Source organism: Diabrotica undecimpunctata, chromosome 11 (genome assembly GCF_040954645.1).
Source record: "Diabrotica undecimpunctata isolate CICGRU chromosome 11, icDiaUnde3, whole genome shotgun sequence".
Taxonomy (NCBI): domain Eukaryota; kingdom Metazoa; phylum Arthropoda; class Insecta; order Coleoptera; family Chrysomelidae; genus Diabrotica; species Diabrotica undecimpunctata.
In genome coordinates this window covers 7307332-7321633 of record NC_092813.1, presented here as the reverse complement: position 1 = coordinate 7321633, position 14302 = coordinate 7307332, and positions in this window count along the sequence as shown.

Sequence of the window (14302 nt, the reverse complement as noted above, 5' to 3'; positions counted from 1 at the left end):
AAACAATATTTACACCTAAAGAAGAAGACGAAATGGAAGCATATCTGAAATATATGAAAGAGCGTCTTTTTGGATTAATAACTATCTAACTGAGACGCCTAGCATATCAATTGTCAGTTAAAAATAAAAAGGCGCACAATTGCAGTACTAATAAGAAGATGATTGACGTTGATTGGCTCAAAGTTTTTTTTTAAACGTCATCAAAATTTATCAATTCGCAAACCTGAAGCCACATCAGTAGCTAGAGCAATGGGATTCAACAAAGTGGCTGTAAGTAAATTCTGTAAGTTGCTTAAGGCTATTTATGATAATTTTTAAATTGACCCCTGACAAAATATATAACTGCGATGAACTGAAATTTCCCTTGTTTCTAAAACCAAGAGCAAATTATTAGCTACAAAAGGATGAAAACAAGTTGGTTCGTTATTATCTGCTGAACGAGGACGAACACTTTTACAGTAGAAATATGTTTTAACGCTGCTAGAACCTACATGCCTCCACTGATGATTTTTCCGAGATAACAAATGAAACAACAGTTTGCGGTCCATTTCTGCTGCGACTACAAACATTCCAAATACTGCAGACTCGTCGAATCTTGAACGACAAAGGCTATCAGAAGCCGAAGATCTTTAACCTGGGGTAGTACCGAATCTGTCTTCAACAAAAATAGCCGAAACTGGCTACGATATCATCTTACACTTAAATTCTTGCAACAGAAGCTGAAGCTACAACAACGTCTTCCACTCCACCTAAAACAGAGTTAATCACCGAATATTACCTGAAGGTTCCCTTGGAACCTGAACCTGGATCTTCTTATTCACCTAAACCTCCTATTTGCAGCGTGCCGTAAGCTGACGTCTAGCTCTGAAAATGCATCCCCTAGTAATATTTTGTCAATTCCTTCTATTCAACGACCAGAAAAAAAGGAAACGATACCGGCAAGGAAAAACAGCCATTATTACCTTAACTCTGTATAAAAAAAGAGCTGGAAGGTTTGGAAAAGCCGGGGAAAACGTTGAATAATAATGATTTTCGCCTCAAAAGGAATGCTAAAATAAACAAAAAACCAAAACTCAAAAGAGTAATGATAAAGATGCCTTTTGCTTATATTGTCAGATCTGTGGACGTTGGGCTCATAATGCTTGTGCTGGGGTGAACAATGAAAATCTGGAGGAAATACACATTTGTTGGTTTTGTGAGAATAATTAGCATCACCATCATGCCCAATTCCATTACCCCATCATACTCCATAGTATGGGGCAAGATGGTTTTCATAATGTTCGTAATGCCTAATTGTTAAAAAACGTGATAGTTGATTTTCCAAAGATTTTACCAAATCATAGTTAGATTAACCATATAACGCGCCATAAATTAATAAGAGTAATTAATATAATAATTGTGCTGCATTTTTGTTATTTTCCTTAGCTACCCCATCATATTCCCCTTTCCCTACTCAGTATATGTCCATTTTTTAAAATATTACCCATCTTTTTTTACTTTAAAACGCATACTGTGCATCATGGCACTGTCTATGAGTTTCTAGACACCAGTGTCCACTTGTAAGCAACAAAATAAAATTGTGGCTTATTCCCAATAAAAGTGATGGCGGAATCTATTACTATCTATCTATCTAATTAGCCTTCTTCGGTCCATCTTTGGACATAGGCCTCACCAATCCTTTTCCATTCTTTACTGTCTGTCGCTATAGTCATCCACCTAGAGCCCACTTGCTTCTTGATATCATCTGCTCATCTCATTTTGGGCCTTCCTCTGCTTCCTTTATATTTCCACGGTGTCCATCTTATAAGAATTTTGTTCCATCGGTCTTCTTTTTCTCTTATATTGTGTCCTGCAAATCTCCATTTCAATTTTGCAACTTCTTGTCTAACATCCCTCACTTTTGTTTTCTCACTTATCCACTCGTTTCTCTTTTTATCCATTAATCTTATGTGCAACATTTGTCTTTCCATTGCTCTTTGCGCTGTTATGATTTTGTCCATGTTTGCTTTTGTAAATGTCCAAGTTTGGGAACCATAAGTGAGAACAGGGAGTACGCATGGATTGTATACTTTGGTCTTAAGATGCTGTGGATATCTTTTGTTTTTAAGAATGTAGCTTAGTTTGCCAAATGCCGCCCATGCCAGTCTAACTCGTCTTTTTATCTCTGCTGTTTCGTTTTCTTTGTTAAGTTTTATAGTTTGACCCAGATATATATATATATATATATATATATATATATATATATATATATATAATCCTAAACTTGTTCTATTTCATCTTGTCCGATCCTCATTGTGATCTCTTCATCTGTATATGCATAAACATGCTGAAAACAGATTAACTTTACTGTAGTTCAGAAGAGAAATTGTCAAAAGTTACTTTACTATATAAATATGTCAAACTTTTCCAACTCAAGGTGGTCACCCTTCAATGAGTGTATCAAGTAGTTGCTGATGAAAAGTTGGTGGCGATTAGGGTTATGACAATGCAGGTCATATTTTAGACTCAAGTAAATCTAGTGCAAATAAGAAATGATGTCGATCTTCTGGAGATTGTGTACGTCTTGTTTGTGTACTATCTATGTATTATACGAACATATCGTATAAAGTGCAAAGTTGGAATGTGTAAAAAGTCTAATTTTACTTTCGCAGTAAATTTTATACATTATGGTTTGTTTAGTATATTGTGATAGTCCTTTAAAAATTGCGTGCGTTTGTATCTTGTAAAATAAGATAAAATTTAAATTTTACATAAAAAGTTTTCCTTCTTAATACTTATCAGATCAGTTAATACCAAAAAATTCCTTTTATTTCTTAAAACGAACTCCGTCCTTACTGAACAGTTCGCAAAAACCGCCATCAGACTCACAATTGGAAACCACAACTGAGAAACAAATGATTTAAAGCCAATAAGTTTAGTGTTAAGTCTGTATGCCCCTATTATGTGTTTTTAAAATACAAAGAAAATAATATATGTACATTTTTTCCTAGCAGCATATGTCTTTACTTACTTTTGAATTCAAAATTTACGTTGAAAAATAAGATTTTAATAATAGTGAACTCGAATTCCTATCATAAATTGAATAGTGAATAGTTAAAGGCCAGTTTACACGGTACGTCTTATTGTACGTTTTTTTGGGAACGTAGCTCTTGTTCAGAAAGTTTATACATTACATGTTTTCCCTTGCGCTTTTTACCTCAGTTCTAGTCCAGACTCTTAAGTTGTGTGAAATTTCTTTAGTGAATCTTTTTGAAAGTCATTTTTTATTATGAACGAAGCATGGCTGTTTTCTTTTATTTTTTCAACTATAACGACACAACGCCTGAGAGGAAAAGGGATGAAGAAGGAAAAGATAAGATGGTGAAGGAAGTGGTTTCTGAAAAGAAGCTAGTATTTCCACGTCTCGTTACTGAAAGAACTGAGGGGCGAACCTGATGACTGGCACAATTATTTGCGAATGGACACCTCATTGTCAATTGCTAGAGTTGGTTTTGCAAATAACACAAACTTCATGAATATGCAAAAGACCTATTCATGAATTAAAAGAAATGATCAGAGACAGAGATCTTTGGAAATGTACAATACACGGTATTATGATGACTATTACACTTCCTCTGGAGGTCAGGACTGAAGCGATATACTGAAACAAGACACCTACATGAGAAAAGCCATTACACCCCATGAAAGGCTCACAGTGTCGTGCCGGACGCATCAAGGAATTTGGATATTGGTCAAAATACTAATTCCACTTTTGCTACGTAAGACAAAGGATTTGTTTTACAGGTAGATTTTCTCTCATCGGTCAGTCGAGCTTGCCTCTTCTACTGTAGACCTAGTCGGTGCTATTATTGTTCCTACTCCTAAGGTATTGTTTTATTTCTGATTTCCTATATACCATTTTATTTTAGCATTATTGTATATTCAGACCTTTTCAGGTTAGAATATTACATTGATCTATATTTGTTCATGTACTGATTGTTTGATATTTTATTTGATTATTTTGATTGTTTATTTTTCTTGTATTTTGTGTCTAAGTTGTTCTTCCGTAAGTTAAGAACACTTAGAAATATTTATCTTGCTTTTTCTATTTTATATTTTGATTTGTACTTTGTCTAAGTAGTTCTTTCTGGTTAGTCAAAGAACTCTTAGAAATATTTCTCTGAATATTTGACTTGTTATTTTAATTGTGCGTCTAAGCCGTTCTTTTCCGGTAAGTCAAAAGAACACTTAGAAATATTTTCATAATCATTGTTGCATTATTATTTCCGATATTTTATCTAAGATATTTTCTTCCTTAAGTTAAGAAAATAATTAATACATTTGTCTCTTTCATTTTCTATTTTATGCTAAGTTGTTTCTTCCGTAAGTCAAGAAACACTTAGCAATATTTCCACATCTTTTCTGTATTTGATTTTTCGTATTTGTAAGTCGTTTCTTTCGTAAGTATAAGTATTTGTATTCTTATTTTTCCATATTTGATTCGCTTGTTTGTTTTCACTCTAAGTTGTTTCTTCCGTAAGTCAAGAAACACTTAGAAATATTTCCATACCTTGTTTCATATTTACATATTTCATTTATCTGTATTTCTGTCCTAAGTTGTTTCTTCCGTAAGTCAAGAAACACTTAGAAACATTTTCTTTGCATTGTACTTTTATACCATTTTATTTTTCTTGTTTACTAAGTTATTCCTTCCGTAAGTCAAGGAATACTTAGACTATTTTACCTGTTCTGTTTTCTATTTTTGATCTGTTATTTTGTAACTGCTCCTTGGAACTGTTACCTATAACAGATACTTGTCACGGTAACCGTTATTTTATACCAGTAGCAGTATTAAACCATTTCATCAGTGACAAGCAAAGATAGTCAACATCCGGTCTAATTACGAGGACAGGATGAAGTCCGCAGAACCGGGGGTCCTACAGGCCCAAATGCCCCCTCTAGGCAACAACAGCAACCCTCAGATATCTTACAACAGGACGCAGTCTCAATACCTTCCAAACTAGCGTTGAACCAAATAATTCCTGAAATGTGTGATGCTATCTATTTTTGTTCTTAACCAATAACTACTTAAAAGTAAGTACAGAATTATTGTTTATAATTAAATTGACCAATACAGTTTTTAAAAACCAAAATACTAATATTTAACATTTCATTTTCATATTTTGCACTCTTAGTTTAATCCTGCTCCTAGTATATAAATTCTGTATAAAATATTTGCTTTACTTACTTTACGTACTTTTAATTTATCCACCAACGGTTGGATCTTGTAGAATCTTTAAAAGGATTTCAAAGTTTTAATGAAACTTTTACCAAACAAACAATTAGCAATCACAATTAATATCTTTTCATTCTTAATTAAACTTTTAAAACTAAATATATTTAACGGCAGTCCATCTTCATTAGTCGTAATTATGATTAATTAAAATATAGAAAGGGAACCTAAACACTTGCGATTTTACAGTTAAAAAGTTTTTAGTATTAACACGTTGACTGCCACATGAGTTCAACCTGGTTTCACGCTGTTGTTTTTATATGGTCGTCACATTAAGCCACATTAGTTTCACGACAATCGGTTTATAATTTTCTGCGTGATTCTTTATTTGCTTCACATAAATACTCCATTTAAGTGAATGAAATGCGAAAATACCCCGCTTCACACTTTTTATTCTATCTTATTTTGTCGCAGTATACTTGCAGAATATTCAGGTGTGGCACCCAATGCCCAATCAGAGTTATGTACATTCATTAGAACTGACAGGGTGGACCAAACTTATCTTTTTTTAATGGAACAACCTGTATATTTTTATATTTTTGGTCTCTTCTCGATGTTCTCTTTTTTGTTAATACACTCTTGGCCAAAATTAAATGGCCACCTTAAAAATGGGTAATTTTTGATTTCTTATATCTCCTAAACCTGTTGTCCGATTTAAGTGATTTTTTAATATGTTATATCCTTATTCCCTGACAATATCTTTATAATAATATTGTTGCTAAACAGGTAAATTTTCATCGTATACCGTGTGTACGAATCAAACTGTGTTTTTTTCTTAAAGTTTGCATCACCCTGTGGAATATTCTAGCATTTGTAGAATACTGAAATTAAATCGTAACTATAGCCTCATGCTTTCTCAATATTTTGTTTTCTGATTGATTCGCTTATGTTGCATAATACAAAAGTTAGGTGCTTTAACAACTAGACATGTTTTTTATCAATTTTTATCTCCGCGGAAGAGAAAAAATAATCTTTTTGAAAAAAAGTCATTTGTTACAGTAAAAATCCAATGAATAAAATCTTCGAAGAAAATTCAAATTAACGATACTTTGGAAATCAAAGTCTAATTGAAAAAAAATTGGGTATCAATAATAGGTGTTGCCGCCTCTAGGCCTTAGGACTTCTTGGAGCCGGTTTGGCAATCCATTCATGATATCCTAGATATCAGATTGGTTGGGGGATATTGTGCCACTCCTATACCACAGTTGTCTTCAGCTCTTCAAAGGATGCAGGGGTTGGTAATCTTGCTCTTACCCGTCTTTTGAGGTTGTCCCAGATATGCTCAATTGGGTTAAGATCGGGACTGTATGCTGGCGATGGTAGAACTTGAATCCCGACCTCATTAAGGTACTCACGGGTAGATCTTGCTGTATGGCAACGTGGATTGTCATGCATTAGTCTGAAGCCCAAAATGCCGTACCGAACAAGCAAGACAAGCTTTTCTTAAATTTAAACCGCTACTTTGTAACCGCAATATTTCCTTCAATCTCCGTTACAGAATGGTTAAGTGCTATGTATGGTCCATATTGCTATACGGCATGAAGACATAAACGTTGAAAATATCTTCCATTAACAAGTTGGAAGCCTTCGAAATGTGGACCTTGCGAAGAATGTTCCGCATACCATGGACAGATAGGGTGAGAAACGAGGAAGTCCTAAGAAGAGCAAATACTGAGAGAGAATTGCTCGGCTTGATCAAGGCACGAAAGATTGGATACCTGGGCCACATTCTGAGAGGGGAAAAATACGCAATCCCTCAACTAATTATCCAAGGAAAGATTGAGGGCAAGAAAGGAGTAGGTCGTAAACAAATGTCGTGGCTGCAAAATATAAAAAACTGGACAGGCGTAACTAACACTGGCGAACTTTTGCATGCCGCAAAAGACAGACGTCTGACCTTAAGATAATTCGCCAACGCACTATAGGTGCACGGCACCATAAGAAGAAGAAGTCTGAAGTTATCACCAATGAATGTTGCAAAAGGCATGACATGGTCTTGGAGAACTTCTTGCACGTATTCTTGGGCATTTACACTCCCTATACCGAACACAACAAGATCAGCACGCGCTTTGTAAGAAATAGCTTCCCAAATCATTATTGACCCTCCTCGGTAAGCCACTGTTTCGGTTATAGCGCATGCAGCAAACCTTTCATTTTGACGCCTATAGACACGTTGGCGTTTATCTGGAGCTTTTAGGGCTATTTTGTTCTCATCTGAGAACAGTATATTCTTCCATTCCGCCATAGTCCAGTTAGCATATTCTCGCGCAAAATGAAGTCTAGCTCTACAGTGTTGTGGAAGCAGTTGTGATGCGCGAGCTGGACGAAAAGCCCTTAAGTTTATTTCTGATAGACTTCTTCTAATCGTTTGTCTACTCATACTAACGTTTCTCACCTCAAGAAGAGACCTAAGAGCTTCAGGAGCGGTGAAAAGCGATTTCTCAATACTTTAGTGACAATGAAGCGGTTATCTCGAACTGAAGTGCATCGTTTTCGGCCTTGACCTGGCCTGCGGTTGTACGATCCTGTCTCCCGAAATCGTCTGATGGCATCTTGTACCGTAGTTCTGGGTACATCGAGTATACCAGCGATATAACGTTGACTGTAACCAGCATCAACTAAAGCCACTGCCCTAGCAACATCAGTTGGAACGAGTGGAATTTTTAAACCCACAAACAATAAATAAGCACTAAAATTTCAACTTAAACAATATTCGCTCACAATGATATAAAATTACAATTTTAATTGTTAATTTTAATTAGAAATTTAATTTTAATTACAAATTGTTCAAGAATTGCTATTAACACGGAAACAGATTTGCAACAATGCCGTACAACGACTATATGTCAAAAATGCTTCGATCATATAAATTTAGGAAACAAACTGTCACAGGTAATGGAAACAAAACAATAATAAAGGTGGTGGGGTTAATTTTGCTGGTGAGTTAAATCGTTTGTATTGATAAAAAACATGGCTAGTTGTTAAACTACCTAACTTTTGTATTATCCAACATAAGCTAATGAATTAAAAAACAAAATGTTGAGAAAACACGAGGCTATAGTTAGGTTTTAATTTCAATATTTTATAAATGCTAGAATATTCCACAGGGTGATGCAAACTTTAAGAAAAAAACACAGTTTAATTCGTACACCCGGTATACAATGAAAATTTACCTGTTTAGCAACCATATTATTACATAATATAATGATATTGTCAAGGAATAAGGCTAAAACATTAAAAAAATCACTTAAATCGGACAACAGGTTTAGGAGATATGACATCAAAAATTACGCATTTTTAAGGTGGCCGGTTAATTTTAGCCCAGAGTGTATAACGTTTGGTGATACTAGGCGACTTTAATGCCAAACTTGGAAGAACGAATCTAGATGACCACATGAAGATGATTGTAGGGCCATATGGTCTAGAAGATAGGAATGAGCGAGGAGACCGACTATTAGAATTCTGCAACCAAAGGAAATTCTCTGTAATGAACACGCATTTCAAGCATCATCCGCGTAGACTCTATACCTGGAAATCACCTGAAGATAGAACAAGAAATCAAATAGACTTTATTCTAATCAGTTCGAGATGGAAGTCTTCAATTACCAACGCAAAAACATTTGCAGGAGCAGAATGCGGAAGCGATCACCAGCTCTTGATGGCTGATTACAGAATACGTTTCAAGAACATACGCAAAGCTTCTCCCCGTTCTTTTAGGCTAACGGACCCCGAATTAGCTACCTTTAAAGAGAGAATTGAACCAGCACTAACCAGAATAGAGAACAATCAGGCAGAACAAAGTGTGGATGAAGCCTGGAAAGATTTTAAAGAAACCATCGTAACAACAGTGAACCAATGTCGCCAACCATCTATAAATAATAGCATTAAACCGTGGATCAGCAGAAACACGTGGAAAGTGATTGAACAAAGAAAGCAACTTAAAGTTGGCCCCTGTGATCAACAGACATATAAAGCTCTCTCCAGAGATATTCAACGAAGATGCCGAAAAGACAAACAAGAATACATCTCTGAAATCTGTCAAGAAATAGAAAATCACGGATATCGAAATGAAACCAAAGACCTCTTCCGGAAAGTGAAAATTCTTGCGAGAGAATTTAAACCCAAGAACTATGCAATAGAGGACAAACAGGGTATTATCATAAGTGATATCGACAGAGTGTTGGAAACATGGAAAAACTATTGTTCAGAGCTCTACAGGGGAGAACACGTAAATCTAGGCCACACTTCGGCCCTCGAAAACATCGCATACAACCCTGAACCTGACATTCTGCTGTCCGAGATTGAAGAAGCTGTAACTCACCTCAAGAAGAATAAATCCCCTGGCTGCGATGATATCACGGGAGAGCTCCTTCAGAACATGGGAGACAAAGGATGTTACATAATGTGGAAACTTTGTAATAAAATTTGGAGATGCGGAAAGTGGCCCAGAGAATGGCGCACATCATTGTATATACCAATCCATAAAAAAGGAACAACTACAAAGTGTAGTAATTATCGTACCATCTCACTGATTTCCCATCCAAGCAAAATATTACTAAGAATCATTAAACGCCGTTTGCAACAATACTTAGACAAACAATTTCCCAAGAACAAGCAGGCTTTGTCAAAGGGAAGGGTACGAGAGAGCAAATCCTTAATATGCGGCAGCTCATAGAAAAGGCCCGAGAATTTAAAATTCCAATAATAATCTGTTTTCTAGACTACCAAAAGGCATTTGATTGTGTGAAGTGGGAAGTTCTCTGGACAGTTCTTCATGAGATGGGAGTTCCAGATCATTTGGCAATATTAATTAAAAACTTATACGAAGATAACTCAGTTAAAATAAGAATTGAAAACCAGCAATCTGATACCTTCAAAACCAGCAGAGGTGTACGACAAGGGTGCATACTATCTCCAGACCTGTTCAATTTATATGGAGAATACATAATGAGGAACGCACTCGATGGATGGAGAGGCGGCATCTCCATTGTAGGAAAAAAGATCTCAAACTTAAGATTCGCAGACGATACAACACTGATAGCAACATCTGAAGAGGAGATGTCGAGACTGATAAAGAGAGTAGAAACCGAAACAAACAAGTGTGGGCTCAAGATTAATAATCAGAAAACAAAAATCATGATTGTGGACCACGCGAATATCCTCCAAATAACAGGCGCCCTAAATCAATTCGAGAAAGTAGACGAGTTCACGTATCTAGGACCGCTCTTTATCCAAAAAACTCAAAATGAGACTGGTACGGACACTCATTTTTTCAATCTTCAGTTACGGTGCCGAAACATGGACAATAAAATCAGAGGATAGGAAAAGGATTGACGCATTCGAAATGTGGTGCTGGAGACGAATGCTACGCGTCTCGTGGACGGAGCACAGATCCAATCAGTCGATTCTCGAAGAGCTAAACATTCAGACCAGACTCTCCTCTCAGTGTCTTGCAAATGTTTTAAAGTTTTTTGGCCACATTGCGAGAAGAGACAATGACAACTTAGAAAGATTAATTGTATGCGGAAACGTAGAAGGACGTAGAGGCAGAGGACGCTCACCTATCCGATGGTCAGATCAAGTACAGAAAGCCACTGGAGAGACGTTTTCCGAGTCCATGAGAGCAGCCCTAAATCGCAAGAGATGGAGAGAATTGACAGCCCGCATTGTAGGAAATCACGATCCTCAGCAATGAGGAAACGACAAGAGAGAGAGTATAACGTTTGGCAGTGTTTTACGACGGAAAGGCAATTTCCTTTTTGACGTGACAACGTCTTAAATTAGGTTGTGGCTCGGAGTCATTCATGAAAAAGTATAACGCCCGCTCACGTCTGTTACAGTGAGTCACCGAACGAGAGAGAGGCCCGCCGGACCGGCGAATGCCTTGCGTCTCTCTCCCACTCAAACATGATCGGTCCGCTGCGCGCGCAGCACTAGAGAATTAGGCGCGTTGAATCGGTGCGTGCTTCCGTGCTTGTGTCTCTGTCTTTCTCGAGCGTTCTTGGCGTTCAAGACACATTACAGCAGAAACACTTCCTTTCATTTCATATTTCTCCTATCATCGTCCTATCCTCAACAAAATCACTCAAATAGAAATTAGTTAAGTTTAAGTTTACATGTACAATGTTTTAGTAAACAAAATATATTTCTATAGTTAAAATTTGTGCAATTCTTATTTTCATTCAATTCCTTGTTCCTATTGTGCAATTTAATAATATTCATATCAATAAATATTCTACCGAGAAAAAGACGTTGTCACGTAAAATATTCGCCCGTAAAACCGACTTTACAGGCAACCGATTTTTTTTTATTAATTTTGTAGCAATATTAACACTCTGTATAATTGTAGGATTTGACATCAAAAAATATATTTATGTTAAGATTTTTAATACAGTCTACTTCTGTCTAAAATTATTAACATAGCGAAATATTTAATTTTGATATACAGGGTTGGTCGAAACTCAGGATGAGTATTTTTTAAATGGAACACTCTATATTTTAGTATTGTAATGAAATTATATTTTATGATACTTTATTATTTATTAAGCATTCCCTATACCTAGCTTCCTTAATTTATGAGTTATTCGTGATTTTTTGAACCAAACATTAATTGCAACAAAAATAAGGTGAAATTTGATAAGGGTGACCGTGAAAATATTGAATCAAAACAAATTTTTCGAAAAACATACATAATAATCTAGACTGCTCCTTAGTTTGTCAGTATTGGATGAGATATCAAAATACATAAATACTTAGTATTGTTGGTGTGTAAAATATTAATAAAAACATAATATTCTACCTAGTTGGCTATGACTTTTACACTAAACTTGCTTAAAAGTTTAACATTAGACTAATTTTATAGTTCCTGTAGCTTTGTTACTATTACTAACATGAATTTTTTAACGGGGAGCGAATTGGTACAGCTTTTCTGCCAGGAGGGTATAAAACAAAAATGTGCTACTACCAACAATTACCAGATAGACAATAGACCAAGAAGAGAAGCTTTTCAAAGTTTACTAGAATAAAAGAAAAGACAGTTAAGATTTGATTTCACGTATAGTCTCTCTGTATATTTGCTTATACGCTTTTTGTGATGAATCCTGGTAGGATGATTTGAAATTAGTGATGCTAAAAAAAGTTGCATTCATATTGTGCACAGTTGCACTATGAGGATAACTATAATAAAAGAGTAGAATTTTGTCGGTGGATGTAGGAACAAATTCAGAATGATGCATATTTCTTGGAATACGTTTTTTTTTGAGACGAAGCTGTTTTCCACAACAACTGTATTGTAAACAAACGTAATCTCCAATATTAGATACTCAAGTTCCAATTTAAAAGAAAATTTTCACCCACACATGATCATTAAATGTTTGGGCTGGAATTCTTGGAAATTATGTCATGGGATCCTTCTTTTTCGAGGATCACGTATACGGAACAATGTATCTACATTTTCAGACAACAAATTGTCAAAATTATTTTAAGTATTACTGTTGAACATATGTGAGAGAATGTGGATAATCAAATAAATAAACTTATGTACGAGGGGACAGCTGCAAATTTTTTGCAAAGGAGCTTTCAGTGAGACTCATTTGGCTAGCAGAATCTAGTAACGCTCTTGTCATCATTTATTCACCATTAAAATATCTGATATTTACAAGAGCTGTAGGTAAAAGAACTATTTTATCAGAAATATACTGCGCGAGTTAGGTATATTGTCAATATGGTATTGGTACTTCAATCTGTATCAATTATTTGTAAGTAAACAATTAAAAATTATTAAAGTTTTTAAAAAAATATGGGAATTTGACATTACATTAGAAGTATTAACAAAGTACCTGTATAACCATTTGAAGATGACCTTTGTTCTCTCAAATGGGATAAAAAATAGAATTGTTTAAAAACTACCTGACCAATTGTGTCCACCTTTCGGCAAATGTAGTAACTACATAAGAACTAACATTATGAAATGTGTTTTGAATATTTTTATTGTTTATTTTAATAATTATAAATAATTGAAAAACATGATTACTTTCGGGTTTAATTTACAATAATTTTTTGTTTATAAACATTTATTATAATATAATTTCATAATCTCATTTTAAAGAGAAAGTATTTTCAAGAAAGCCGTCTATTAAACGTTTTTATCTAGAATGAGTGGTTTTTTCACAATATTGAAATGAATGAAAAAAGTCGCTTTTTTTGCTTAAATGTCATGACGCAGTAAAAGTTTCGATAACAACGAGATAATGCGCCTTTTCTATTGCCTTCCCCTAGATATTCCAGTTAAATAACAGCACCCAGTAATTTTTTTGATTTTTCAAGTGATTTTTCGTCTTCGTTTCGTGGGGTAATAAACTATAAACAACTTATAATTTAAATATTTATTTTTTAAATAAAAAAAAAAAACCAAAAACTATTGTTACTTGCTGATGTAGATAGGGTAATAACTACAGTGATTGGCCATTTAAGGAATTGCCAATTGAAGGGTTTTTTAATAGCAATAAAACATCAAATTTTATAAGAACTCAGGTTATTTTAATCAGAAATAATAATGTATATAAAAAATTAACACAAATTTGAAAACTTACAGAACTACACAGATATTGGCCATACAAACATAGTTACTAGCATATAGAATTACAGTCATTGGCCATTTGTAATAATTCCTAATTTCCTTTTTTTGTTTGTGCAGGTAAGGATCACAAAACTATTTATGTTTTCAATTTCTTGTTGTTTCTTTGCCCAAGTACCAATATGGAAGCCTCTAACACAAAATAGACATTTTATTCCAACTTTTGATTTAGATATATTATAGGAACAAGAATAACATAATCCTGTATACAAAAAGTCATTTACAGGTGTGTTGGTGACGTCTGATTGTTTCAACGTTATATCTGAGAGAATTTGTATTTTTTCATGTTCTGGATATCCCTCGGTTTCAAAATAACTTTCCTTTAGCCAATTCACCAGCACGGTTTTCTTTGCTGGTTACCAAATTTGTACATTTGGTTTGGGATACATTTTTCA